The following is a 27,022-nucleotide window of genomic DNA, read 5'->3' as shown; positions in this document are numbered from 1 at the left end:
GACAGGGAAGCCTGGCGTGCTGCAGTCCATGGGGTTTCAAAGAGTTGGACACGACTGAGTGACTGAACAACAACAAATTGAGAAATTAAAAAAAGGCTGTTTTTTATTGATTCCTATGTATTATTCTGTTGCAAAAAGTTGCTGTCATCCTCATTATTTTTTAAAACCAAATAACAGTGAAAAATTTTACAGTATAAAATATAAGTTCTATTTGAGTTAAGAAAAAAATGACATTTTTTTTCTCTCTCTCCTGGCAATAGAAATCACAAAGCTTAATGGACCATAGAATTAATCCCACCACTCATTTTTTTTAAAATTTTGGACACTGAGTTAAAGGAAGATGAAATGGCAACAAGTAAGGGACAAAACTCAGGTATCATTTACCCCCCTGCTTTAATCCAATTACAATCTGCTAGTCTGGCTCCTCTTCCTCTCGCTATGTAATGAACAGTGTCAGGAAAATCAGATGTAGATTTAGAGTTGCTTATCTGTTCTTGCTCTCCATAGGAGTTTCAGATACAACAAAGAACATGTAAAAGAGAGAGATGATGGGGACGAAAAATAAAAGGTCAGTTCAATGGCCAGCCCAATCAAGTTAAGCATATGATGATATATGGACACTTAAATGAAATGCCTAATAGCATTTTAAAATTTCTCAACTGCTGGTGAAGTCGTCCTAGACTCACAGTGTCAGCAGCTGACACAGATGAGTTTGAGGTAAGGAGGAGAGGTGTTTTCCAATGCCTTATCCAGGTGTTTAACACTAGGTGTTTAACACTTGGTGGGACTGCCTAGAAAAATAAAACTCCTGCCTGGGACTACAGGGAATGTACTTTCTCTTTATCATCTTTCTCAATTAAAATAGGAAATGGCAATCCTAATGTTTGTGTTCATACAGTGTCACTGCTGTACCTTCATAGACGCCAGTGAGGAGATTAAACTGTTCTTGTTCTCAGAGTGATAAGATAGTGGTAGATAAAATGTTTATACTCACGTGGAGCTAATCCCTATCTTTCAGTGTATTCATTTCCTTTTTGAATATAAAAAAGGCATTAAAACCAGAAAAATCAAAGCTCAGAAATTATGGATGAGAATAAATGCTTTGGAATAGTAGTGAATGTATCTCAATTGTAGTTCTGACTGCCATTTTGTTTCTACTATATTAATTGGGATACAAATTGCTATGGGAAAAATGTCACCTATTTTTTAAAATGATACTTTTGGATGCAAAAAGTATTAATAAGGTCATGAAAAATATTTGGATAACAAATTTTCAGTTCAATAAAAGAAATATCATGTGATCATGTGTATGTTTCATGTTACTGTCTCAGCTCCTCCCGCCCTCTCCTTCCCTCACTGTGTCCACACGTCTGCTCTCTATGTCTGCATCTCCACTGCTGCCCTGCAGATAGGTTCACCAGTAAGGCAGACATTTCTATCTAAAATTTAGACAGTAAAATGCTAAGTACATTTATATGTGTGTGTACTTATCAATGGCTATTGAGAAACAAAACCAAAAATGTGCTAGTTGCTTCAATTATCTCCAACTTTGTGCAACCCCATGGACTGCAGTCTGCCAGGTTCCTCTGTCCATGGAATTCTCCAGGCAAGAATACTGGAATGTGTTGCCATTTCCTACTCCAGGGGATCTTGCTGACCCAGTGATCAAACCCATGTCTCTTATGTCTCCTGCATTGGCAGGCAGGTTCTTGAGCACTAGTGCCTCCTGGGGAGCCCTAGTACATGTATATACACGGTAACAAATACCTGAGTCTCACAGCATCTTTTAGAGGTTAATCATTCCATTTCTAGACAATATTTTTATACTGAAGTATTTCTGAGGCAGATAGCTGAGAAAGCACACGTTGAATATAGGTGGGCTACAGTCCATGGGGTCCCAAAGAGTCGACTGTAGCCCACCAAGCTCCTCTGTCCATGGGGAGCTGGAGTAGGTTGCCATGCCCTCCTCCAGGGGATCTTCCCAACCCACGGATTGAACCCAGGTCTCCTGCATTGCAGGCAGATTCTTTACCATCTGAGCCACCAGGGAAGCCCAAAAAATAAATGTTTAAAAGTTATTTATTTTATCTACGTTTCACACTGTTCTTGAAAATACTACTTTGGTAGTTTCCCCTTTCTCAGAATAAGTGAATTGCTAATTTACAGTGAATTGTATTATGTCTTATAGGAAAGATTATGAACATATTTAGAAAAATACCTGGACATTACTCTTCTGAGAGATATAGCATAATCAGTCCAATTTGCAAATACAACATATTTAGGACAAATTAGTGGCCCAAGAATCAGCACTAGTCAGAAAATTTGTGTTTAATGAGTGTCATTAGAACCAGGATGAAACAAAAATTAGTGTAAGGAGTCCTTGTATGATGAGGCATTAAAAACTAATGCATCCTTTAACTGCATTAAGAATTTATTCATACCTTAGTCACAAACAGTTTAGATTTATCTTCATTTGAACATTAAAAATGTGTGCTACAGTCATTCCCGTCAAGATATTATTGATAAAGTAGACTGACTGCCTCCTTTCACATGGGTGCTGATATGGACAGTCAGGGCCATTGGACACTAAACATATTTTGGGTACTCTGTTGAGACGCCATATGAATGGAATGAAATCAAGAAGCAGCAGCCTTGGAAATTTCTTGAATTCAATTTGTTCAAAGACAATATTATTGCTTCTAAGAGAAATCAAGCACAACAAATCTTCAAGAAAGGTCAGAATGTCTACATTAAAATGTAGATTCTGTAACTGGAATTAAGTTCCTGAAATTGTAGGTACATATTTGAGTTATACATATTTAAATTTAGTGATACAAAGATTCTATAAACTACAGAATAATGTAGACTCCAGGACTTTTATTAAGCACAGACGTATATAGCTGGTTTTAAAACTGCAAGTAAGACATCTGATGAAACCATTATATACCAAGAATTATTTCAGCCTTTTTTAATATTAATAATAGCGCTTAATTATTGCTCACTGTATGCTATAAACTATGTTAAGTGCTTTATGTAGAATAATCAGCTTAATGTTCCTAATGATCCCATGAAGAATGGCCTGTTATTCCATCATACAGATGAGAAAACTGAGACATAGAAAGTTTACTATGCTTAGAATTAACAAGTTAGTGGTAAAAGTCAGAAGTACATCAAGGCTGTATATTGTCACCCTGCTTATTTAACTTATATGCAGAGTACATCATGAGAAACACTGGGCTGGATGAAGCACAAACTGGAATCAAGATTACTGAGAGAAATATCTATAACCTCAGATATGCAGATGATATCACCCTTATGGCGGAAAGTGAAGAAGAACTAAAGAGCCTCTTGATGAAAGAGGAGAGTGAAAAAGTTGGCTTAAAGCTCAACATTCAGAAAACTAAGATCATGGCATCTGGTCCCATCACTTCATGGCAAATAGATGGGGAAATAGTGGAAACAGTGGCTGACTTCATTTTTTTGGCCTCCAAAATCACTGCAGATGGTGATTGCAGCCATGAAATTAAAAGACGCTTGCTCCTTGGGAAAAAAGTTATGACCAACCTAGACAGCATATTAAGAAGCAGAGACATTACTTTGTCAGTAAAGGTCCGTCTAGTCAGGGCTATGGTTTTTCCAGTAATCCTGTATGGATGTGAGAGTTGGACTGTAAAGAAAGCTGAGTGCGGAAGAATTGATGCTTTTGAACTGTGGTGTTGGAGAAGACTCTCGAGAATCCCTTGGAGTGCAAGGAGACCCAACCAGTCAATCCTAAAGGAAATCAGTCCTGAATATTCATTGGAAGGACTGATGCTGAAACTCCAGTACTTTGGCCACCTGATGTGAAAAACTGACTCACTAGAAAAGACCCTGATGCTGGGAAGGATTGAAGGTTGGAGGAGAAGGGGATGACAGAGGATGAGATGGTTGAATGGCATCACTGACTCAATGGACTTGAGTTTGAGTAAACTCCGGAAGTTGGCAATGTACAGGGAAGTCTGGCATGCTGTAGTCCATGTGGTCACAAAGAGTCAGACATGACTAAGTGACTGAACTGAACTGAACTGAAACCCAGGTTGTCTGGCTTTAGGCTTGTGTTTTTAATCACTGTTCTGTACTTGCTCTGATTCTTGCCAGTGTGGCTTTTATTTTTTTCTTATCATTTTTCTACTTGATAAGAATAAACAGTCTGTATGTTAACTGTTCCCTCAACTAAAAAAAAAATTGTAATATCCAGCTTAACTTTTAAAAAACTTTTTTCTTATCCAACATAATTCTATGATTCAAACACTCTTGCAGATACCCTTAATTCCCTTTTCTCTTTGTTTTTGCACCTGGCAAACCCTTATGTCTCATGATCTCAAATATCGGCACATCTTGAAGATATTGTGCATTTGGCTCCAGGCCACCTCAATAAGCAAACAATACAGTAAGGCCAGTGACATGAATGTTTTGGTTTCTCAAGGCATGTAAAATAGACTGCACTCTAAGTGTGCAATAGCATTAAGTCTAAGAAACAATGTACATTCCTTAATTAAAAATATTGTTAAATGTGCTAACCATCATCTGAGAACGTTCAGTGTATTGTAGTAGTGATTGATCACAAACCACCATAACAAATATAATAATGAAAAAGTATGAAACATTGGGAAAATTACCAAACTGTTACACAGAGACATAAGTAAGCAAACACTGTTGCAGAAACAGTGCCAAAGGGTTTGTTCAATGCAGGGTCGCCGCAAACCTTCAATTTGTAAAAAAAAAAAAAAAAAAAAAAAAAGCTTTACCTGTGAAGCACAGTAAATGATGTACTCTGGTGTTTGCTTTCCTGATGTTTAACCGTAGCAGCTGAAAACCACTGGAGACAGAATAAAGCAGGTGGTTCTACAATGTACCAGACATCACCAACTTTGGGTTAGTCCTAATGTGCTGCCTGGTAGTATTTCTCTGACCAATTCACTCTTTCCATGGCTTTTCCAAACCACTATGTAACCCTTTCCTGCTTGCCAGTTAACTAATGATTATTATTCATTTTGTTATATTTTGAACCCATTTTCTTGAGCTGGACCCATCTCACTTTAAAAAAATAGAGGTATAATTGGAGTGTAATAACCTGCATATACTGAAACTGTACAAGTTGACTAGTTCTAACTTATGTGTTTACCTGAGAAACCACCACCAAAATTAAGACAGTGAACATTTAATCCCAGGCATTTCATCATGCTCGTTGTAGTCCAGCTCATACTCCACCCCAATTCCCAGGCAACCAGTGACATTCTTTATGTCACTGTGGATTGGTTGGCATGTTACAGAATCATGTTACAGAACCTTTCATAAATGGGATTGTTATACGAATAAATTTGTGTATTCAGGTTCTCTTTTGCCTGAGTTCTTTCATTTAGCATAATGGCTTTCATTTATTTTGTTGCAAATATCAGTTATTCATAAGTTCTTATTACTGAATATTATGCCATTGTATAGCTATGTCCTGGCTTATATTCACATGTTCTTGGACTTTTGGGTTTCCAATTTGGGAATCTGTGTTTATTATCTAATCTGAATAGTATAGTAAAGTACACACGTAGTCACCCCAAATATATGAGTCTTATTACAAGTCCTCTCTTCAGCTTGAATGGTCTGTTTCTCTTTCTCTGTGCCACCATCAAGTTTTACTTTCAGTTCAATTCAGTCACTCGGTCGTATCTGACTCTTTGTGACCCCATGGACTGCAGCACGCCAGGCTTCCCTGTCCATCATCAACTCTTAGAGCCTGCTCAAACTCACATCCACTGAGGCAGTGATGCCATCCAACCATCTCATCCTCTGTTGTCCCCTTCTCCTCCTGCCTTTAATTTTTCCCAGCATCAGGGTCTTTTCCAATGAGTCAGCTGTTCACTTCAGGTGGCCAAAGTATTGGAGTTTCAGCTTCAGCATCGGTCCTTCCAATGAATATTCAGGACTGATTTCCTTTAGGATTGACTGGTTGGATTTCCTTGCAGTCCAAGGGACTCTCAAGAGTCTTCTCCAACACCACAGTTCAAAAGCATGAATTCTTTGGTGCTCAGCTTTCTTGATAGTCCAACCCTCACATTCCATGCATGACTACTGGAAAAACCATAGCTTTGCCTAGATGGACCTTTGTGGGGAAATGTCTCTGCTTTTTAATACACTGTATAGGTTGGTCATAGCTTTTCTTCCAAGGAGCAAGCATCTTTTAATTTCATGGCCACAGTCCCCATCTGCAATGACTTTGAAGCCCCAAAATATAAAATCTCTCACTGTTTAGATTCTTATAAGAGGACAAGCCCTCCATCCTTAATCATCTAGTTCAAAATGGTCTGGTCTGTTTTGTCTAAAAGACATTTTTTTAGTCTCTCAGAATGTAAATTTCTAATTGATTTGATAATTTCTTCTCATCACCTAACCAGCACCATCCTTGACAAATCAAAAGCCTATTTCTCAGGCAACATTCTTCATGAAGAATTGGCATTGGTTATACCAGCTTGCTACCGTAAACTTTATTGAGAGCAACCCAAAATGTTTATTTTTCCTCCATATTTTCTTTGTGTTTTGTTCAGTGGATAGGAAGGTTTTATTGTCAGAGCTCTCTTTTCTCAGCTTCAGCGGATGACACAGTGATGTTATGTCATTTGATCACAGAGTGTATAACACAAAGCAGTTCCTCTTCTCACAGTTGGTAAAATCATATCAAATGTTAATGATTAGGGTAAGGTTATACTAGTGTATATAAGAGATGGCCAGTAGACCCAAGAATTCTGGCCTTACACCCCTACTCAGTCTCCTCAGTCCCAGTAAAACTCCCACGGGGGATAATATCCATCCATACATGCCTACAAGGGACAGTGTCAAATGGGAACTTTCTCATTGGAACCCAGATCACTTGACCAGAAAATCCAGAGGTTTCGTGTGGGGAATCTTGACCTTTCTCAAACAAAATTTGAGTCAAAGTGAGAAAGTAGTACAAGGTATATGAAAAATAATGCTGAATCTCTCATATGGGAAAAGATGTTCTGACTTGCAGGATGAAAGCAGAGACAAATGGGAGGAATGAGTCAACGTACTCAGAAGATTAGATTGTGGCAAGACGCTTGCTCCTTGGAAGAAAAACTATGACCAACCTAGACAGCATATTAAAAAGCAGAGACATTACTTTGCCAACATAGGTCTGTCTAGTCAAAGCTGTGGTTTTTCTAGTAGTCAAGTAGGGATCTGAGGGTTGGACCATAAAGAAAGCTGAGTGCTGAAGAATTGATGCTTTTGAACTGTGGTATTGGAGAAGACTCTTGAGAGTCCCTTGGATTGCAAGGAGATCCAACCATTCAATTCTAAGCGAAATCAGTCCTAAATATTCATTGGAAGGACTGATGCTGAAGCTGAAGTTCCAACACTTTGGCCTCCTGATGCGAAAAGCTGACTCATTGGAAAAGACCCTGATGCTAGGAAAGATTGAAGGTGGGAGGAGAAGGGGACGACTGAGAATGAGATGGTTGGATGGCATCACCGACTCAATGGACATGAGTTTGAGCAAGCTCCAGGAGTTGATGATGGACAGGGAGGCCTGACATGCTACAGTCTATGGGGTTGCAAAGAGTTGGACATGACTGAGTGACTGAACTGAACAGCAGCTTGAGAACAAGATAGGAAGAATACCAAAGAGCTGTTATCTCCTAGTGCACTTCAACCTCTCCTGCTTGACATATGGCCCAGTAAGGGTCTTGGAATCTGACCAATCAGTTTCGTGTTTACCCCTCCTGGTGAGAAGTGAGATTGAAAGAGATATTGAACAGGGACATAGGTGTTCTCCTTTCCTCTATTCTGGGGACACTTGGGCTAAGTTATAAGAGCTTAGTATGGATCCCAGGTTACTGATGTTCTAATAGAATCCACTACTTAATATGTCAAAGATGATAAGGACTGATGACATCTTTTCAAATAAGTTTTGATTCATGTTAACTAGCAGTACAGTTTAAACTCCTTTCATATTAGCCTTCATCTTATTAACTTGAATTATTTTCTAGACTAATTATAGGCACATGTTCCTGGTATTTTGAATAAAAAGGTGATTCTTCTTCTTTCCCACTTAGTATGTTATGTTGTCAGGTACCAGAAGCAACCTAAATAGAAAATTGATTATATCATTTAATAATTGTCAAAGCTTTGGCTTGAAATCAGCTATTCTAATCCCAAAGCATTATATTTTTGGCAGTTATTCTTTATCACTTAATTAACTTCCATGCCACACTCTGACAGAGCAGGTCAAGTCATTCAATTACCTGGCAATATATTTTATAACTAATCGATCTTGAAGGATTCCCAAAGAAACTACTTTGCATTAAATGAGATCTTATATGGGCTTTATTGAAAATTTATTAAGTCAGTAGTAGGATAATGTTAAAAACCATATAGAAATTTTGCCATGGTCACATAATTTTGGCTGCGCTCTTTAGGGGTAGAGCAGTGAGCCTTCTTTGTTTGTGTATTGGAAAGAACAGAATTTTTCCAAAGCCCAAATTCAGCCTACCTATAGATGCCTGTGTGACACACCTCCTTATGAAATGAGAGTGGGAACATTTTTATGTCCATGTCTGGACACATTACCTGGAGTAACAGGCAAATTTGGCCTTGGAGTACAGAATGAAGCAGGGCAAAGGCTAATAGAGTTTTGCCAAGAGAACACACTGATCATAGCAAATATCCTCTTCCAACAATACAAGAGAAGACTCTACACATGGACATTACCAGGTGGTCAATACTGAAATCAGATTGATTATATTGTTTGCTGCCAAAGATGGAGAAGCTCTATACAGTCAGCAAAAACAAGACTGGGAGCTGACTGTGGCTCAGATCATGACCTCATTAGTGCCAAATTCAGACTTAAATTGAACAAAGTAGGGAAAACCACTAGACCTTTCGGGTATGACTGAAATCAAAACCCTTATGATTATACAGTGGAAGTGACAAATAGATTCAAGGGATTATATCTGATATAGTGCCTGAAGAACTATGGATGGAGGTTCATGACATTGTACAGGAGGCAGTGATCAAGACCATCTCCAAGAAAAATGCAAAAAGGCAAAATGGTTGTCTGAGGAGGCCTTAAGAATGGCTATGAAAAGAAAAGTGAAAGGCAAAGGAGAAAAGGAAAGATATACCCATCTGAATGCAGAGTTCTAAAGAATAGCAAGGAGAGATTAGAAAACCTTCCTCAGTGATCAATGCAAAGAAATAGAGGAAAACAATAAGATGGGAAAGACTAGACATCTCTTTAAGAAAATTAGAGATACCAGAGGAACTTTTCATGCAAAGATAGGCATAATAAAGGACAGAAATGGTATGGACCTAACAGAAAGCAGAAGATATGAAGAAGAGGTGAAAGGAATACATAGAAGAACTGTACAAAAAGATCTTCATGACCCAGATAATCACAATGGTATGATCACTCACCTAGAGCCAGACAACATGGAATGCAAAGTAAACTGGCCCTTAGGAAGCATCACTACAAACAGAGTTAGTGGAGGTGATGGAATTCCAGTTGAGCTATTTCATATCTTAAATGATGGTGCTGTGAAAATGCTGCACTCAATATGCCAGTAAATTTGAAAAACTCAGCAGTGGCCATAGGACTGGAAAAGGTCAGTTTTCATTCCAACCCCAAAGAAAGGCAATGCCAAAGAATGCTCAAACTACCACACAATTGCACTCATCTCACATGCTCAAAATTCTCCAAGCCAGGCTTCAACAGTACATGAACTGAACTTCCAGATGTTCAAGCTGGTTTTAAAAAAGGCAGAGGAACTAGAGATCAAATTGCCAACATCCACTGGATCATTGAAAAAGCAAGAGAGTTCCAGAAAAACATCTACTTCTGTTTTATTGACTATGCCAAAGCCTTTAACTGTGTGGAAACTGTGGAAAACTACAAACTGTGGAAAATTCTGAAAGAGATGGGTATACCAGACCACCTGACCTGCCTCCTGAGTAATCTGTATGTAGGTCAAGAATAATAATTAGAACTGGACATGGAACAACAGACTGGTTCCAAATAGGAAAAGGAGTACGTCAAGGCCATATGGTGTCTTCCTGCTTATTTAACTTACCTGCAGAGTATATCATGTGAAATGCCGAGGCTGATGAATCTCAAGCTGGAATAAAGATTGCTAAGGGAAATGTCAATAACCTTAGATATGCAAATGACATCAACCTTATGGCAGGAAGGAAGAGGAACTGAAGAGCCTTTTGATGAAAGTGAAAGAAGGGAGTGAAAAAGTTGACTTAAAACTCAACATTCAAATAATGAAGATCATGGCATCCAGTTCTATCACTTCATGCAAAATAAATGGGAAAAACCGAAGCAGTGACTGACTTTATTTTCTTTGGCTACAAAATCACTGTAGATGGTAACTATAGCTGTGAAATTAAAAGACTCTTACTTATTGGAAGAAAAGCTAAGACAACCTAGACATCATATTAAACAGCAGAAACATCACTTTGCCAACGAAGTTTCGTCTGTTCAAAGCTATGGTTTTTCCAGTAGTCATGTATGGATGTCAGTTGGACCATAAAGAAGGTTGAGTGCGGAATAATTGATGCTTTCAAACTGTGGAGTTGGAGAAGACTCTTAAGAATCCCTTGGACAGTAAGGAGATCCAACCAGTCCATGCTGAAGGAAATCAGTCCTGAATTTTCATTGGAAGGACTGATGCTGAAGCTAAAGCTCCAGTACTTTGGCCACCTGATGCAAAGAGCCGACTCATTTGAAAAGACCTTGATGCTGGGAAAGATTGATGGTGGGAAGTAAAGGGAGGACAGAGAATGGGATGGTTTGATGGCATCATCGACTCAATGGACATGAGTTTGAGCAAACCTCCAGACATAGTGAAGGACCAGGAAGCCTGGCATGCTGCAGTCCATGGGGTTGAAGAGTTGGACATGACTGAGCTAGTGAACAACAGCGCCTCTAGAATCCAGAGCCTTTCTCTTCTCTCATGCCTCTGGATGTTCATGTTCTTTGTCCCTTCTTACTTGCCCCCTGGTGCCTAAGCCTAATTATGAATCCAGTACCTTGGGGTCTGCTCACTGACTTTGCATGGTGATTATAAATGCAGTCTTTGACCTATGAAAAAACATTTTATGGCTGTTTCACCATGTCTTTATGACTTTGAATCATGTAACTTGAAACTGGGGAGGGGAGAAAACATCAGTATAATTGGCTAAATTCATTGGGTTCATAGCATTGTTACCTTTCGTGTGTCAAAGCAGTGAAGATAAAATGCATGGAATCTGTTCTGGGTCTTGGGAATTAGGAAAGTTTATTGATCTTATGATGCCATCCCATGCCAGGCCTGACTAAGGAAACGTCATGACAAAGACTGGTGGATAGGCACTTGGTGATGACCATGAGGACTGCGCCAGTGGTATTCAACTCTGCAAAACTCCGCCTTTTCACCCCGCATAATCTTCACACTTTAAAGGACCAGCGGCATTCATTACTTCAGCAAATATTTATTTCATGCTCATTAAGGGCAAGGCATCATACTTAATAAATTAACAAAGGAGGTAGAAAAGATGTTTCCGTTTTCAAGCAGCTTATTATTTTAAAAAAATTGAAGACTTATAATTTTATCTATTAAGCCATGGTCTTCAGTTATTCCAACCTTCTTACCACTCACCAACATAGTTTAATTCTGAATTCTCCCAGTAACCAATATGCATCAAAATCGGTAAATTGAATACATTTTTATAGAGCAAAGAATAGCCTTGAGCTCCCTCACCTCTTTTTTTAATCTGTCTTTGGGATATTCAGTTTTTAACACTACAAAGACTGACTCTGGTCTTCTGGAGATTAAGAGAAATATAGTGAGTGAGAAAGTTATACTTCATCACAGAAACCTTCAGCTGGGAAAAATGGCAAGAGATGATTGACATGTAGTTCCAGTTTACATTGTATGTTATACATGGTGTGTGTGAGAGTAAAAAAAACACTCCACTTAATTAGTTCACTTCAGCATATACTAAGATTTTTCTCTGTTAGTACATGAAGATTTGGTTTTCATGGTTGTTTCAATGACTTTTCCAGTTTATGATATCATCTCTTTAAATATTCTCTTATTATCACTTAAGTCATTGCCAGTTTTTCACATTGTAATCCCTACTGCAATTAACAAGTTATGCATTCTCTTGCTGAACATGTGCTAGACAGCTAGCATCTATCGGCAGAATCAGAAGATTCAAGTCCTACCTATACATACTAGTGTATTTTGTATGAAGTTCAAGTTTTGCACCGACTTTTCTCTGAAATTGTAGCATACTGATGTTCAGGGATTGGTATTTAACATGCTACAAATATGAAAGAGGCACTTCAAAGAATTCCGATAGAAACACTGTCTCCTTCGCAAAAAAGAGATTTTTAATTTATTTTCTTTGCATTACACTTTACCTCGTATGATTGATGGATGTTCATAGTGTGTAGAATATTTTTTATATAAAATATTTTATTAAATTACTCATTTTCTGTCAGTGACCATGCCTAAAAGTACCAAATCAAAAAATGTCATGTTACTGGCAATCAGGTGGTGAATTTAGTAAGAATGTAGTTATGAAATAAGGTCTTCTTTGGTAAGTCTTCTGAAATGTCTCCATGACAGAGTATTATATGAAAGGAGCATTTATTTCGATCAGTAGATTTCACAAACAAGTTCTAAATGGGTACATTTTCCCAAAATTGCCTTTTTAGTCAAATATTTCTTATAGTGTCAATGTGATTTCTTAATCTCATCATGGGGCTTAAATTAAGGACAGTTGAAATAGAAGTGCTAAAGAGAAAATTAATGTAGAAAACCCAAGGGCAACTGGAAAATTTTATGCCCCTAGTATAGCCTGTAGGAGAAGGCGGTGGCACCCCACTCCAGTACTCTTGCCTGGAAAATCCCATGGATGGAGGAGCCTGGTAGGCTGCAGTCCATGGGATCGCTGAGGGTCGGACATGACTGAGCGACTTCACTTTCACTTTTCACTTTCATGCATTGGAGAAGGAAATGGCAACCCACTCCAGTGTTCTTGCCTAGAGAATCCCAGGGACGGGGGAGCCTGGTGGGCTGCCGTCTATGGGGTGACACAGAGTTGGACACGACTGAAGTGACTTAGCAGCAGCAGCAGTATAGCCTGTTGGTGACTGGGCTTCACAGGTATAGGGATTCTACTGGGAGCTTAGTCCTCTCTTAGAACATAACACAGAAGATGTTTCCAAGGATTGCCTCGATGATGTCTGCTTTCTAGCCAAGCAGTGACACAGAAAGACCCACCACAGATGTGTAACGGCTGCCTGTAGACTTTAGAATAGTCTAGGTGGGATTACTTAGAGTAGGTGATAGGAACTGACCTGTCCTTTGTCTCATTTTAACTTTGTAAAGCATATGTTTTGTAGTATTGCATATTTTTTAACTGACCTTTGCCTAAAGTGGAAGATCTGTGCCACAAGGCTGGAGGAATTTACTCTGTACTGCATGTGATGTATATTTCAAAGATTTCAGCTACCATCAGACAACTCAGTGTCTGATCGAGCACAGACAATGCTGTGCTTGCTCAGATGCAGTGGAAAGCCTCTGTCTGGCCTGCTCTTGCAGATGAATTCATCTATTTCCCTTCACCATGAAACAGCATTTCATGAAATCAAATTCCTGATTAGTTCTAAAAGGCCTACTTCCTCCAGTCTTGGATTAATTTTCAATATTCCATTCTTGGGATAATTTTGGTTGCCCTGAAAACTGCCAAACATCAACCAAATGAACTGGATTTTGTGTCCAGGGCAAGGCAGCAAGTAGGAAGTTATCATGTGAGCCCTCAGTATATGAAATTAAAGCCTTCTCAATGGGCTGTATAAGTTTTGCTGTTTCTTCACTTCAGGAAATAATTAAAATTGTCAGCTTCCTTAACATCGTTTTTCTTTTGACATCTAATACTATTTATTGCTGGGGACTTCGCATTTTTTTCTCACCATGTAGTATCAGCTTGGGCATGTTTGGAGAGAGGTAGTTTATAAGCTGTGGTTTTAGAAGTATTTTTCTAAAACAGCTAAGATGATTAATGATGCCATTTTAACAACTGTTCTCTCTTTAGGTTAGGATTATGGAAAATTGTTACTTTAATATTCTTCTAGCACATAAAGAAAATGTTATATCCTGTCCCTTATATGTATCATGACGTTTAATCTCCCTAAGGACTAGAGATCGGTTTCTGCCAGTAATTGTACTTATACAGATTTTGAGTCTCTGCCACATTATTTTGCTCGACATAGAGATTTTTGTTTCCTTTCTCGAAAATAATGTGCTTATGAATCTCTGAATATTTACATATAAAGTTAGTTGTATGCATCAGAGGTGAATAAGATCCATAATTAGGTATTATGGAATGTGCATAGCTTTTGAAAGGGTCTACAAAGCTTTTGATTTTGTTAATGTGTCCAAAGGGAAGAGCCTGGTAGGATTCTTTTTGCTGTGAAAATCCTAGTTAAAAAATATGTAGTTCTGTAAATGAAATAATTACTCAGTTCCATTAATGAATATTGAAAGGAGATATAATGGGCAGATATATTCATGGACATATATTTTCCAGGGGAAAAATAAATAATTTTTGTCCCAAAATACATGTGATAAATGACCAAAGATTAAAATAAATCTATGAAATATTTTATTTTTTGAGAATTAACATAGCCCATAAACCTAATAGCTGTTTTACTTTAGTTGAATTGCTGTATGATTTATCATTTGGCCAAAGTTATTATGAGACATGAAAATAATTTGCTATTCTTAATGTTCTACTTCCATTCTGAAATGAATCACAAGTTGTATTATCTGAAAACAGAGTGAGTTTCAAAGGTAATTGCTATACTTTTATTTCTTAGGTTAATATATTCTCATGCATAATTTTTGGAGAGAATTACATTTCATCTGTCATTGTCTTCCCCTTTGTTTTCACCTGATAATTCCTCAGCTCATTTTCCTACTGTAGACCTATGTTTCTTAAGGTTAGCACTACTAATATTTTGAGCTGGGTAATTCTTTTTTGTTGGACACGTCTGGTGTGACGTAGACTCTTTAGCATCATCCGTGGCCTCTGATCACAAGACGTCAGTAGCACCTTCCCCCTGGTTGTTGTAACCAAACATGTCATCAGGTGTCCCCTGGATTGTCAAATTGCCTCTTAGTGAGAACTGCAGACAAAGCAATATACCATGTCTATTTTTTTCAGTCCCTTAACTACTTTTTCACTTGGAAATAATTCATTTATTCATGTCAAGGAAAATTGTGAACATGAGCCTGCTATTCCCAGGGCTTGAAAATCTTTAATAAGGTTGAACAAGTAAGCTAGTTTATACATTTTACTCACGGCTAAAGAAGGCATCATGTGAATGACTGAGAAGAATGGAATTTCTTATGGTGATACGTATAATAAGGCAGTGCTGTTATTATTACTAGAAGCTATTAGTCATTAGTCATGACTTTCATTTAAATATAAAGTTAACTTATGTTAAACATTTCTTTAAAATGTTAAACTGTTCATGGATATTCATGGACAATTTCATCAAAAAAATCTTAAACCCAGAACTGATTAATGTTGTCTGAGGAAGTAAAGAATAAATTTTGGGGATCTATTTTCCATCAAATAGAAATAACTTGCATCTTTACAAGGTAAAAGTCTACAGATTAACATAGAACTTTGCTGACTTGTGGACTTTTAATCAGATTTCTTAATAGTGTCTGAACTCATATTCAGTAGCGATATTTACCCCTTTAAAGGTAAATCCTTCCAGATTCAGAACATCTCTCTCCCCTGTGGGCAATCTCTTCTCCATTTTTCTTCTTCCTTCAAAATAAAGGCCTTTCAAAAAATAGATTTGAGGTCTTTGTAAAGCAGCATACCCTCTGTAGGATCCTACCATTTTAGATAAGCCTGTGTTAAACTTAGATGCCTTTGCAGTTTTAATGCATGACATTGTCTCATTCAGCCCTAAAATACAATAAACCTAACCATAAATGTCAATCCTTTTGCAGCCTTTCTATTCACTACCCATCCCCCTCCACAAAGGAAGAAAATGAAGATAATAGTCATACCAAAATCAATCAGTTAAGTGTTCTTTACGCTTCTGTCTGGCGACCTTTAAATAAGAAATACACAGACTTCTAGATATGTGTGTGTGTGTGTGTTATGACTTCTACAGAGGCTTATATTTTTCCATAAGTTAAAAATTATAATAAATAGGTGGAAAGTGGTCAAATGATAATTCCATAAACTATTTTCTGTCTGACAATTGCCTTTCACTTTGGTCTGATTTGCTTCATCTAATAGAATGTGTCTATCTGAAGATAAATGAATTAACACATAGGACAAGCTATGTAATCATGTTACATTTCAGGAGAAACTACATGTGGTCAAACATGTTGAAGACAGTTTCTATGGAAGTAAAATAACTTTCAATGCCTTTGGAAAATTATCAGAAAGTATTGGTGAAAAATTACAGATACAATCACCTTTTCCCTCCAAAGCCTAATACAAACCATATTTCCATGCAAAAAGAGACTATTAAATACTTAAACTTTTCACTTCAATTAATTTATTGTTTTAGGAGGCTCCTCTTGGTTTTATAGAACACTATTCTTTTGAAAAATGTAAGTGCTTTCTTTTAACGATTCCAAGAAAACAACAGTTAATTTCCCATTGCATTTTATTTCTTTCTAAAAGTTAGGCTAGTCATGGAGTTAGGGTTTCATTTGTCATTTTGTTAAGGTCACATCATGTGGCTGTATTAAATTTAGGTTGTACTTTGATGTTCTGTACTGATGTATTTTCAGAGTTAAGACCAGAAGTGCTTGGCAAATGAACTGTCTTTCCTGCTTGTTTCTTTTCTATGATCTTTCATCTTCTCTAATTCTGGTGGTAGTTTAAGAGGGACTATGAAAGTGGATTAGCCCTTGGAGACTGAATGCAAAAACAATAGCACCTGTAGGTTTGTTGAGATTCCTCCAAGGCAATTCATCTGAAAGAACATAGATATAAGGAACTGTTTTAGTTATCCATTGCTATGTAACAAATTACCCCCCAAATTTAGCAAGTTAAACAGTAAACATTTATTATCTCAGAGTTTCCGAGGGTCAGAAATCTGGCCAGGGCTGAACCAGATGGTTCTGGCTCCAGTTCTCTCTCATTTTAGGGAAGGTGTTGGCTAGGGCTGCGGTTCTCATCACTCAACTGGAGCTGGTGAGCCTGTGTGCACAACCATGCCAGTGGCTGTCGGCACGCCTCAGTTCCTTGCTGCCTGTTGGCCTGAGGCTTTGGTTTCACGTGTGCATCTCCACAAGGCTGATCACAGCCTGAAACTTGGTTTTCCCAAAGAGACACGAGAGAGAGGGAGGTGGAAAAAGAGACAGTGCCGAAGACAGAGACCAGTCTTTATAAGAATTTGTCTGTTTCCTCTAGTTATCCATTTCATTGGCATATAGTTGCTAATAGTAATCTCTTATAATCATGTGTATTATTTAGGTTGTGTTGATTGTAACTTCTCTATTTTCACTTCTGATTTTATTCATTTGGGCCCTCTGTCTTTGTTTTTCTTAATGAGTCTGACTAAAGCTTTATCAACTTTATTTATCCGAGAAGTTAAATAAAACAAGAAAAATTGTTGCGTGGGACCAGATTGTGGTAGTAATGACCCAAGTGAGACGTCTGCTTCAAGGAGAGTTCAGGACTCCCTGAAGTGTCTAGCAGCAGCGTTTCTGACTGCAGAGTGAGACGCAGGCATCCTCTGCCTGCCCAGGAGATCCCCCAAGTCCAGGCTGCTGTGAAGTCACTGTTTTTGCCTTTGGTCTCAGTGCACATGAGCTTTTGTTGACTCCTTTTAAGAATTAACAGGGGCCTCCTCCACTCCCCCCAATTTCCCCAAGTCCATGGAGATCCTGAAATTAAGCCCCACAGGCAGTCAAATCCAAATACTCCAGGGGCTCCTCCTTCTGATGCCAGAGCCCTAGGCTGGGGAGCCTGGTATGGGAATCACATTCTCACTCCGCTGGGAGAGTCTCTGAATAGAATTCTTCTCCAGTTTGTGCGTCACCCACTTGGAGGGTAGGGGATTAGACTAAATCACAAGAGTACCCCATCTTACTGTTTCATGGTTTCTTCTTTATGTCTTTAGATATACAAAATATTTTCGGTCGATCCCAGTCTTTATCAATCAATGGTTGTTCAGCAGTAGGTTCTGATTTTGGAGTGTATGACAGGAGGTAAGCACAAGGTTCTTCTACTCTACCATCTTGAAAGCCAGCATCTAGTCTTGGCTTGTCTCTGTGATAGTGATAGGTATGCTGATTCTTTAAAAAAAAAATACCACAGGAATGAGAAGAATTTTATGAAGCAGCCTTTTTAGCTGGTTTGATGTAGTTCAGTTCAGTTCAGTCACTCAGTCGTGTCCGACTCTTTGCGACCCCATGAACTGCAGCACACCAAGCCTCCCTGTCCATCACCAACTCCCAGAGTCCACCCAAACCCATGTCCATTGTGTCAGTGATGCCATCCAATCATCTCATCATCTATCGTCCCCTTCTCCTCCTGCCCTCAATCTTTCCCAGCATCAGGGTCTTTTCCAATGAGTCAGCTCTTCACATCAGGTGGCCAAAGTATTGGAATTTCAGCTACAACATCAGTCCTTCCAATGAACACACAGGAGTGATCTCCTTTAGGATGGACTGGTTAGATCTCCTTGCAGTCCAAGGGACTCTCAAGAGTCTTCTCCAACACCACAGTTCAAAAGCATCAATTCTTCGGTGCTCAGCTTTCTTTATAGTCCAACTCTCACATCCATACATGACCACTGGAAAAACCATAACCTTCACTAGATGGACCTTTGTTGGCAAAGCAATGTCTCTGCTTTTGAATATGCTGTCTAGGTTGGTCATAACTTTCCTTCCAAGGAGCAAGCATCTTTTAATTTCATGGCTGCAATCATCATGTGCTGATTTGCTGTGATTTTGAAGCCCCCCAAAATAAAGTCAACCACTGTTTCCACTGTTTCCCCATCTATTTGCCATGAAGTGATGGGACTGGATGCCATTATCTTAGTTTTCTGAATGTTGAGCTTTAAGCCAACTTTTTCACTCCCTTCTTTCACTTTCATCAAGAGGCTGTTTAGTTCTTCATTTTCTGCCATAAGGGTGGTGTCATCTGCATATCTGAGGTTATTGACATTTCTCCCAGCAATCTTGATTCCAGCTTGTGCTTCTTCAGCCCAGCATTTCTCATGATGTACTCTGCATATAAGTTAATTAAGCAGGGTGACAATTTACAGCCTTGATGTACTCCTTTTCCTATTTGGAACCAGTCTGTTGTTCCATGTCCAGTTCTAACTGTTGCTTCCTGACCTGCATACAGGTTTCTCAAGAGGCAGGTCAGGTGGTCTGATATTCCCATCTCTTTCAGAATTTTCTACAGTTTATTGCGATCCACACAGTCAAAGACTTTGGCATAGTCAATAAAGCAGAAATATATGTTTTTCTGGAACTCTCTTGCTTTTTCCATGATCCAGCAGATGTTGGCAATTTGATCTCTGGTTCCTCTGCCTTTTCTAAAACCAGCTTGAACATCTGGAAGTTCATAGTTCACATATTGTTGAAGCCTTGCTTGGAGAATTGTAAGCATTACTTTACTAGCATGTGAGATGAGTGCAATTGTGCGGTAGTTTGGGCATTCTTTGGCATTGCCTTTCTTTGGGATTCGAATGCATACTGACCATTTCCAGTAGTGTGGCTGCTGCTGAGTTTTCCAAATTTACTGGTATATTGAATGCAGCACTTTCTCAGCATCGTCTTTTAGGATTTGAAATAGTTCAGCTGGAATTCCATCACCTCCACTAGCTTTGTTCCTAATGATGCTTCCTAAGACCCACTTGACTTCACATTCCAGGATGTCTGGCTCTAGGTAAGTGATCAAACCGTCATAATTATCTGGGTCGTGAAGATCTTTTTTGTACAGTTCTTCTGTGTATTCTTGCCACCTCTTCTTAATATCTTCTGCTTCTGTGTGGTCCATACCATTTCTGTCCTTTATCGAGCCCATCTTTGCATGAAATGTTCCCTTGGTATCTCTAATTTTCTTGGAGAGATCTCTAGTCTTTCCCATTCTGTTGTTTTCCTCTATTTCTTTGCATTGATTGCTGAGGAAGGCTTTCTTATCTCTCCTTTAGATCTTAGACATGATCTAATAGCTTTTAGTCTAGTGTTTCTTCCACTAGTTCACATTGTTCACTTCCTCATCTCTGCCCTTATATCTATAGCATTCTGAGTACTTAGATGTTTTAGTTTGTTCTATGGATGGTGAAATGTGAAAAGCTTGTGTTTACTGCAAAGAACTTAAGGTACAATGCCTAACTGATAAATAAATGCTATAAATGATCAGGACTGCCGAAGAGCATTTGGAAATGCTTTGATTGGTGAGGAATTCAAAAGGGATGACTTAACGGGTAAAACCCCAAAGCGTTATCAGCTTGGTAACAATGTTGATAAACTCCTCACAGTACTGGGCAATTAAAGCAAGTGAGTCAGATCAAAATATAAAGAAAGCTATAGAAATAAAAGCTTCTGAAATTGAGTTTTTGATTTCATATTCTACAATCGTGAAGAAACTATATGCCATGATTTCAGAATTATTGAGAAAAGTTTATAATTTTGAGTATGAGTTACCCTTTACAATATTATTTTTTAAGATTTATTTATGGCTGCACTGGATCTTCATTGCTATGCATGGACCATCTCCAGTTGCAGCAATTGAGGGCTACTCTCTAGTTGCAGTATGTGGGTTTCTCATTGCAGTGGTTTCTCTTGCAATGCATAGGCTCTAGGTACGTGGGCTTCTGTAGTTGGAATTTGTCAGCTCAGTAGTTGCTGCTCATGGGCTCTAGAGCGCTGGCTCAGTAGTTGTGGTACATGGGCTTAGTTGCACCGCAGCATGTGGCATCTTCCTGGACCAAGGATCAAACCTGTGTCTCGTGCATGGACAGTTCTTTATCAGTGAGCCACAAAGGAAGCCCTCTTTAGAATAATATTATACTATGGCCCTGTGCTCTGATATTTTTATCAAATTTACCTTGGCCACAAGGTTAAGGATGTATGCTTGTTGGTTATTCAGCAGCGTGTTGTTCAGCCTCCATATGTTGGAAATTGTAATAGTTTTTCTTCTGTAATTGAGATCTAATCTTACTGCATTGTGGTCAGAAAAGATGCTTGGAATGATTTCTATTTTTTTTTGAATTTACCAAGGCTAGATTTATGGCCCAGGATGTGATCTATCCTGGAGAAGGTTCCATGTGCGCTTGAGAAGAAAGTGAAATTCATTGTTTTGGGATGAAATGTCCTATAGATATCAATTAGGTCTAACTGGTCTATTGTATCGTTTAAAGTTTGTGTTTCCTTGCTAATTTTTTGTTTAGTTGATCTATCCATAGGTGTGAGTGGGGTATTAAAGTCTCCCACTATTATTGTGTTATTGTTAATTTCTCCTTTCATACTTGTTAGCATTTGTCTTACATACTGCGGTGCTCCCGTGTTGGGTGCATATATATTTATAATTGCTATATCTTCTTCTTGGATTGATCCTTGGATCATTATGTAGTGACCTTCTTTGTCTCTTTTCACAGCCTTTGTTTTAAAGTCTATTTTATCTGATATGAGTATTGCTACTCCTGCTTTCTTTGGGTCCCTATTTGCATGGAAAATCTTTTTCCAGCCCTTCACTTTCAGTCTGTATGTGTCCTCTGTTTTGAGGTGGGTCTCTTGTAGACAACATATGTAGGGGTCTTGTTTTTGTATCCATTCAGCCAGTCTTTGTCTTTTGGTTGGGGCATTCAACCCATTTACGTTTAAGGTAATTACTGATAAGTATGATCCTGTTGCCATTTACTTTATTGTTTTGGGTTCGAATTTATACACCGTTTTTGTGTTTCCTGTCTAGAGAATATCCTTTAGTATTTGTTGGAGAGCTGGTTTGGTGGTGCTGAATTCTCTCAGCTTTTGCTTGTCTGAAAAGCTTTTGATTTCTCCTTCATAGTTGAATGAGATCCTTGCTGGGTACAATAATCTGGGCTGTAGGTTATTTTCTTTCATCACTTTAAGTATGTCTTGCCATTCCCTAAATTCCAACATACGGAGGCTGAACAACACGCTGCTGAATAACCAACAAATCACAGAAGAAATTAGAAAAGAAATCAAAATTTGCATAGAAACAAATGAAAATGAAAACACAACAACCCAAAACCTGTGGGACACAGTAAAAGCAGTCCTAAGGGGAAAGTTCATAGCAATACAGGCATACCTCAAGAAACAAGAAAAAAGTCAAATAAATAACCTAACTCTACACCTAAAGCAACTAGAAAAGGAAGAAATGAAGAACCCCAGGGTTAGTAGAAGGAAAGAAATCTTAAAAATTAGGGCAGAAATAAATGCAAAAGAAACAAAAGAGACCATAGCAAAAATCAACAAAGCCAAAAGCTGGTTCTTTGAACGGATAAATAAAATTGACAAACCATTAGCCAGACTCATCAAGAAACAAGGGAGAAAAATCAAATCAATAAAATTAGAAATGAAAATGGAGAGATCACAACAGACAACACAGAAATACAAAGGATCATAAGAGACTACTACCAACAATTGTATGCCAATAAAATGGACAACGTGGAAGAAATGGACAAATTCTTAGAAAAGTACAACTTTCCAAAACTGGGCCAGGAAGAAATAGAAAATCTTAACAGACCCATCACAAGCACGGAAATTGAAACTGTAATCAAAAATCTTCCAGCAAACAAAAGCCCAGGTCCAGACGGCTTCACAGCTGAATTCTACCAAAAATTTAGAGAAGAGCTAACACCTATCCTGCTCAAACTCTTCCAGAAAATTGCAGAGGAAGGTAAACTTCCAAACTCATTCTATGAGGCCACCATCACCATAATACCAAAACCTGACAAAGATCCCACAAAAAAAGAAAACTACAGGCCAATATCACTGACGAACATAGATGCAAAAATCCTTAACAAAATTTTAGCAATCAGAATCCAACAACACATTAAAAAGATCATACACCATGACCCAAGTGGGCTTTATCCCAGGGATGCAAGGATTCTTCAATATCCGCAAATCAATCAATGTAATACACCACATTAACAAATTGAAAAATAAAAACCATATGATTATCACAATAGATGCAGAGAAAGCCTTTGACAAAATTCAACATTCATTTATGATAAAAACTCCAGAAACCAGGAATAGAAGGAACATACCTCAACATAATAAAAGCTATATATGACAAACCCACAGCAAACATTATCCTCAATGGTGAAAAATTGAAACCATTTCCCCTAAAGTCAGGAACAAGACAAGGGTGCCCACTTTCACCATTACTATTCAACATAGTTTTGGAAGTTTTGGCCACAGCAATCAGAGCAGAAAAAGAAATAAAAGGAATCCAAATTGGAAAAGAAGAAGTAAAACTCTCACTGTTTGCAGATGACATGATCCTCTACATAGAAAACCCTAAAGACTCCACCAGAAAATTACTAGAACTAATCAATGACTATAGTAAAGTTGCAGGATATAAAATCAACACACAGAAATCCCTTGCATTCCTATACACTAATAATGAGAAAACAGAAAGAGAAATTAAGGAAACAATTCACCAATGCAACGGAAAGAATAAAATACTTAGGAATATATCTACCTAAAGAAACTAAAGACCTATATATAGAAAACTATAAAACACTGGTGAAAGAAATCAAAAAGGACACTAATACATGGAGAAATATACCATGTTCATGGATCAGAAGAATCAATATAGTGAAAATGAGTATACTACCCAAAGCAGTTTATAGATTCAATGCAATCCCTATCAAGCTACCCACAGTATTCTTCACAGAGCTAGAACAAATAATTTCACAATTTGTATGGAAATATAAAAAAACCTCGATTAGCCAAAGCAATCTTGAGAAAGAAGAATGGAACTGGAGGAATCAACCTACCTGATTTCAGGCTCTACTACAAAGCCACAGTCATCAAGACAGTATGGTACTGGCACAAAGACAGAAATATAGATCAATGGAACAAAATAGAAAGCCCAGAGATAAATCCACGCACATATGGACACCTTATCTTTGACAAAGGAGGCAAGAATATACAATGGAGAAAAGACAATATCTTTAACAAGTGGTGCTGGGAAAACTGGTCAACCACTTGTAAAAGAATGAAACTAGAATACTTTCTAACACCATACATAAAAATAAACTCAAAATGGATTAAAGATCTAAACATAAGACCAGAAACTATAAAACTCCTAGAGGAGAACATAGGTGAAACACTCTCTGACATACATCACAGCAGGATCCTCTATGACCTACCTCCCAGAATATTGGAAATAAAAGCAAAAATAAACAAATGAGACCTAATTTAACTTAAAAGCTTCTGCACAACAAAGGAAACTATTAGCAAGGTGAAAAGACAGCCTTCAGAATGGGAGAAAATAATAGCAAATGAAGCAATTGACAAACAACTAATCTCAAAAATATACAAGCAACTCCTACACCTCAATTCCAGAAAAATAAATGACCCAATCAAAAAATGGGCCAAAGAACTAAATAGACATTTCTCCAAAGAAGACATACAGATGGCTAACAAACACATGAAAAGGTGCTCAACATCAGTCATTATCAGAGAAATGCAAATCAAAACCACTATGAGGTACCATTTCACACCAGTCAGAATGGCTGCGATCCAAAAGTCTACAAGTAATAAATGCTGGAGAGGGTGTGAAGAAAAGGGAACCCTCTTACACTGTTGGTGGGAATGCAAACTAGTACAGCCATTATGGAGAACAGTATGGAGATTCCTCAAAAAACTGGAAATAGAACTGCCTTATGATCCAGCAATCCCACTGCTGGGCATACACACTGAGGAAACCAGAAGGGAAAGAGACACGTGTACCCCAGTGTTCATCGCAGCACTGTTTATAATAGCCAGGACATGGAAGCAACCTAGATGTCCATCAGCAGATGAATGGATAAGAAAGCTGTGGTACATATACACAATGGAGTATTACTCAGACATTAAAAAGAATTCATTTGAATCAGTTCTAATGAGATGGATGAAACTGGAGCCTATTATACAGAGTGAAGTAAGCCAGAAAGAAAAACACCAATACAGTATACTAATGCATATATATGGAATTTAGAAAGATGGTAACAATAACCCTGTGTACGAGACAGCAAAAGAGACACTGATGTATAGAACAGTCTTATGGACTGTGTGGGAGAGGGAGAGGGTGGGAAGATTTGGGAGAATGGCATTGAAACATGTATACTATAATGTATGAAACGAGTCGCCAGTCCAGGTTTGATGCACGATACTGGATGCTTGGGGCTGGTGCACTGGGATGACCCAGAGGGCTGGTATGGGCAGGGAGCGGGGAGGAGGGTTCAGGATGGGGAACACATGTATACCTGTGGCGGATTCATTTCGATATTTGGCAAAACCAATACAATATTGTAAAGTTTAAAAATAAAATTAAAAAAAAAAGAATGTATGCTTGTATTTAAGAATATGTGCTGATGTTTTGAAAATTAGTCAGAATAACTAGCTAGTGAAGTTCTAGTGATTCCCTTTTGTTTAAAGATTGAGATAAATAATGGAAAATTCTTGCCATTTTCCTGTCTCCATTACCACTCAGATGTTAGAAATCTGATCCCTTTCTCCTTATCGTACTAACCATAATTTCTGGGGTTTCAGATTTTCCTTAAAATGATTCTTTTTGGAACTGATTTTGTAATAAGTGTAATTTTATTGAATCTAAGGAGTTTTTTGTTTTTATTTTTGTAATATATGTCTGTGCATTATTTAATAGTCATTTTATCTCAGTCGTTTATAACAGAAAATTTTAAGTATAAGGAACAATAAATCTATTAGTCTAGTGAGACCATTTTTAGTACTTAAATGCTGCAGTATAAGCCTTTATTTCACCTTTTAGAAAGGTTGTTGGTGGATGACGAATAAGTATGGCTCATAGTTTTCATGAGCATCTTGTACTATCTTCTAGGTGATTCAGGATGCTGGAGTTAAAAATGGGAAAAAGGAAAGAGGGGAAAACATGAAAGAGTGGAGAATGCACAGGACTAGGAGTAAGTAGAATGAAGTTCAAGGCCTGCTCTAACATTATGTACATGTGTGTGTCCTAGTGCAAGCTTTTTAACCTTTCTTGGTCTAAATCTCCTCTTCCAAAAATGTTAAGAATGCTTTTTAGATCTAAGACACTATCCATCCTTATATGTGAGTATTATTTTAGACCATCTGGCAATCTTATAAAATAAGACAGTGATTGATTCAGCAGGCAAATGGGACTTGCATTTTATCCATGAGCAAAAGTTGGATGATTACTCAAAGTTCAAGGAATTTGGCTAATGACAAGGAGGGAGCCAAAGCCAAAGAATCATGCTAAGAGGTGCTCATCAGCTGATTCAGGTAAAACATTTGGTGTGACCTGGTTGAGGAGAGTTGTGTTGGGAGCAGGCTGAAATGTAATGGTGACTACATTAAGGAGACAGTTGAGTGTTTCTTTGTAGTAATAGTTGAGATGAACTCTGTAGCTGAGGCCAAAGCCTTTAGAGCAGAATGAGAGCAGCTTGATTCATATTGTTCATTTCTCTATATTTTTCATGTTACTGATTATTTCATTTCTAGCAAATTTAAATGTCAGTTTCCTTCCTCTTTCTTTGACTAAGGAATTGTGGAATATCTGCAATCTTAGACGCCATCTGTTAGTGGAAAATTATAATTTAGTCCTATGACCAAATACACTAAATCAGTACATGTTTATAAGTGGTTTTTTGCCTTACAACTTGGTGTCATCAGATAGTCCTGGAAACTTGACTACAATATGGCAACCCCCAATAATCCCAGATGAAAAAGGGCTGGATTGTATTTGATAG

At 38.0% G+C, this 27,022-nt stretch overlaps 1 protein-coding gene and 1 long non-coding RNA gene across 3 annotated transcripts in view; one reads left to right on the top strand and one right to left on the bottom strand.

Moving 5' to 3' along the window:
- KCNN2 (potassium calcium-activated channel subfamily N member 2) overlaps positions 1-27,022 on the top strand; it is a 583,536-nt gene that overhangs the window by 189,339 nt on the left and 367,175 nt on the right. The window contains exon 4 of one of the 2 annotated variants that reach the window (XM_044925504.2): positions 26,134-26,215. The exons of the other annotated variant lie outside the window; for it this stretch is intronic. The gene's annotated coding sequence lies outside the window, so the exon portion shown is untranslated. The remainder of the gene's footprint in view (positions 1-26,133; positions 26,216-27,022) is intronic. 2 annotated transcript variants of the gene reach the window in all.
- The window catches only part of LOC112587942, a 65,495-nt gene continuing 54,693 nt past the window's right edge, over positions 16,221-27,022 (bottom strand). The window contains exon 3 of the long non-coding RNA XR_003112487.3: positions 16,221-17,053. This is a non-coding gene — a long non-coding RNA (uncharacterized LOC112587942). The remainder of the gene's footprint in view (positions 17,054-27,022) is intronic.

The sequence above is a fragment of the Bubalus bubalis genome, chromosome 11 (genome assembly GCF_019923935.1).
Source record: "Bubalus bubalis isolate 160015118507 breed Murrah chromosome 11, NDDB_SH_1, whole genome shotgun sequence".
In the NCBI taxonomy this organism is placed as follows: domain Eukaryota; kingdom Metazoa; phylum Chordata; class Mammalia; order Artiodactyla; family Bovidae; genus Bubalus; species Bubalus bubalis.
The sequence above is the reverse complement of the archived record's forward strand: the minus strand, read 5'-3'. Positions and strand labels throughout refer to the sequence as shown.